Here is a 3,490-nt window from a genome sequence, read left to right as displayed (position 1 = left end):
AAGGAGCTATCTCCCAAGTTCTAGATGAGTGTAGTGCTTCCATTTCATCAATCATTGCTTGCTTCCAACCTGGATGAGTTAATGCTTCTTTGACACTTTTTGGAATAGACACAGTAGATAAGCTAGTAATGAAAGCACAATATGGCAGAGACAATCGTTTTTGTTTGAGGAAGTTATAAATAGGATAATGATTTCGAGTGGATCGTTTACCTATTCGAGTGGCAATGGGAGAGTTTGTTGTGGTATCTTAGACCGTGTTAGTAGGCAATACTAGTGTGGGACATGAATCAACCAAACATCTATCTTCTTGGGAACCTTGACGACTGCGCCGCTGGTATGTAGGTATACAAAAATGGTGAACTATGTATTTCTTGAATGGTTGACATTGGTGTAGTTATTTTAGGAGCATCTGGGGACATAAGATATGAGAAAGTAAGAACATGGAGAACTTTTGTGGCTTCAAGTGGTTCCTTCTCCCAAGAAGTCAGATTCATTAATTGAAGTGGAAAGGAAGAAGAGGGGTAGTTTCAAAAAATGTGACATCAAAAAAGGTATAGAAACAGTGTGTTTTAGGACAATAACACCTAAAGCCTTTTTGGAGGCGAGAGTACCCAATGAACACACATTTTATTGCCTTGGCATCAAGTTTGTCTCGTCTTGGGGATGAATTATAGACGAAGCAAGTACACCCAAAAACTCGTATGTAGGGATGGGCACGGGTCGGGTTCGGGTTCGACCCGTGGCTAATTTCGGGTACCCAAAATTTTCGGGTTGGGATTTTTGGTACCCGAGCCCGAACCGAGATATTAACAATCATCTTCGGGTTCGGGCTTATCGGTTCGGGCCTGCATCGGGTTCGGGTGCCTATACCCGAATTTTTTAAATATGTTAATTAAAATAAAGAAATCTAAGAGTTTGAGTAGCTAAATGGATTACAATTTTGTAAAATCATAATTTCAAAATAAAGTAATTATTACAACCCATCAACTTTAATAAAATTACAACAATTTACAAATATAATATTCTGTTATTAAGAACATGAAACATCAATAACGATAACACATAAAATTGAAATTTAATAGGTGAAAATGCAGATGCTTGGCAACTTGAGTGAAATTTAATAGGTGAAAATGCAGATGCTTGGCAACTTGAGTGAATCATCTATCTATCGATATATATATTGTAGTTCGATCCTCTATAGGTATTAGTTCCATCATTGAATTTCATATTTGATCCTCTATAGGTATTAGTTCCATCATTGAATTTCATATTTACTGCAATAAAGAGAAATTAACAGTTAGATCAATATAATTTCAATTCCCTTCAAATGAGAAGAGGGGTTAAGATCAGGGGATAAGATCAAATCTAACATATTAACACACAGCTGATATCAGCAGACCTAACCACACAAGCATAGTAAAAAATTTAAGAGTTTAAATAATTAAAAGAGGAAAGGGATATTGGTAGTTGTCCAGTTGCATGCAGGTACATGCACTATATTGCCTATGAAACAGACAAAAAGTAACAGAAATGATGGGTGATAAAAATTTTGGCTGGCATGTGAGAAATTAAAGCCAAGTCAATAGTTAAAGATTTCAGCATATCTCATCTCTAGTAATAAAGAAAGGATGCAGGATGATAAGTCTCATACAAATAATATCACCTATCTATCTATCTTTGCACAATACAATCTACTGCAACTTTATTTGAGAAACATTTAATTTTGAACTTGAAAGCAAACACAGAAAGACTATTAAGAATTTCCTTTGACAACCTAAGTTACATAACATTGACTGCAAATGCAATTAAAGATCATTTAGGACAAATCTCAAAAAAATACATCCTCATCACCATTCACCACCTCATACATCTATTTATATATGTATTCACACATACACATATGCATGAGTACAAAACTACCAAATTATCCCAGACAACAAAATCAAACCTACAATATTCAGTGAACTCACTGAATACTACCAACTAAAAATTTACAACAAAAAGATTTTTAAGAAATAAACACCAAAATTTTTCAGATATTGATACAAAGAATTGCACTATTATAATTTATAATTTTATATGAACTCAAAAAGTATTTTAAATGCATTCATACAGAATTCTGAGTTAGCATAATTTCAAAATCATATGTATATACAAATATACAATGATACAAAGAACTTCATTAAAAACTCCAAATCTTCAATATTTATACATACCTTATCTCCCAAATGATGTCTTAAAAACCGCAGAAACATACATTCTCATTTCACCCTAAAATGAGAATTCACAAGTATTAACAGTTCACAATTTTTGTCATAAACTTCAAGAATATAATATTCAACAATATGACAGTGTATTCACAAAATCACATTTATTCATTAATTTCACAAATTCATAAAATTCAAGAATTAAGACTTTAACAATTATCAGTATATTCATAAATTCATAACACAATTAACACAAAATTAGAACTACACAAAATTTTAATTTAAACTCTAATTTTAATGGATACATTAACAAGTTTTCTGTAAATGAATTATAGTTAACTTTAGTTTTCTAGAAAAAAAAACAAACTAATTAAAAACTCCTGGAAAAATCATAGTTAAACCAAATTTTCTGTAAACAAAATTGTAGGACCAAGTACCAACTATAATTTCTGGAAAAAATCTTAGTTAAACTAATGCAAAGAAAACATTTTAAAAAAACTTTTAAAAGTCTTAAAACTTTAATTGTCTGAAAAAAAAACGAAAAAAAAAACTAAAATAGCAAACTAGCAGAGTAGTAGTAAATTACCTGTCACTCCTGTTAGATTTTCATGGCTAGTCACTGAAGAAGCTAAGGGCATATCCCTGGATCTAGGGTTTCCTGTGTGAAAGAATAATCAGAATATGAGTATGAGTAGATAAAACTCAAAAGTGTGATGTTAGAGGAGACTTACCGGTAGGCGAGAGTCGACGGTGAGAACCTGAGAAGGAGTCGAAGTCACTGTCTCGCGAAAAGGGTGAAGTGGCGGAGCCGGATCAGAGTGGCTGAGAGGGTCAGAACACCAGAGGGGTGAGAGGCAGAGTGTCGGAGACAAAGAGACTTCGGCGGTGGTGTCTGGATGAGAGGTTTGAGGTGAAGAGACTTCGGCGGTGGTGTCTGGATGAGAGGTTTGAGGTGAGGCGGAGATGGTGTCTGGATCTGGATGAGAGGTTTGAGGTGAGGCGGAGATGGTGTCTGGATGATAGGGTGAGGTGAGGAGCGAGAGGCGTGATGCGCAAATGAGATGAATGCCTTCAACCCTAACATATATTTCCTTTATATACTTATATATATTTCGGGTTTCGGGTCGAATCCGAAACTCAAACGGCGAACACGAAATCCGAACCGACAACATTAATTTGTGTTTGTAATTTTGTGGGTTCGACCCGTTTTGGCTCGAATCCGACCCGATTCGAGTCAAACGGGTCGAACCCGCGGGTTTTTTGGGTTGGACCCGATTTATGCC

General features: G+C 35.0%; 1 long non-coding RNA gene across 1 annotated transcript; it reads right to left on the bottom strand.

Moving 5' to 3' along the window:
- Window positions 1-1,228: 1,228 nt before the first annotated feature.
- Window positions 1,229-3,081, bottom strand: LOC115997461. Its single transcript, XR_004093738.1, has 4 exons — window positions 2,939-3,081; window positions 2,794-2,865; window positions 2,217-2,271; window positions 1,229-1,274 (listed from the first exon to the last, which is right to left on the bottom strand). It is a non-coding gene; the product is annotated as an uncharacterized LOC115997461 (long non-coding RNA).
- Window positions 3,082-3,490: the final 409 nt, after the last annotated feature.

This window comes from Ipomoea triloba, chromosome 1, assembly GCF_003576645.1.
Source record: "Ipomoea triloba cultivar NCNSP0323 chromosome 1, ASM357664v1".
NCBI lineage: Eukaryota > Viridiplantae > Streptophyta > Magnoliopsida > Solanales > Convolvulaceae > Ipomoea > Ipomoea triloba.
The sequence above is the reverse complement of the archived record's forward strand: the minus strand, read 5'-3'. Positions and strand labels throughout refer to the sequence as shown.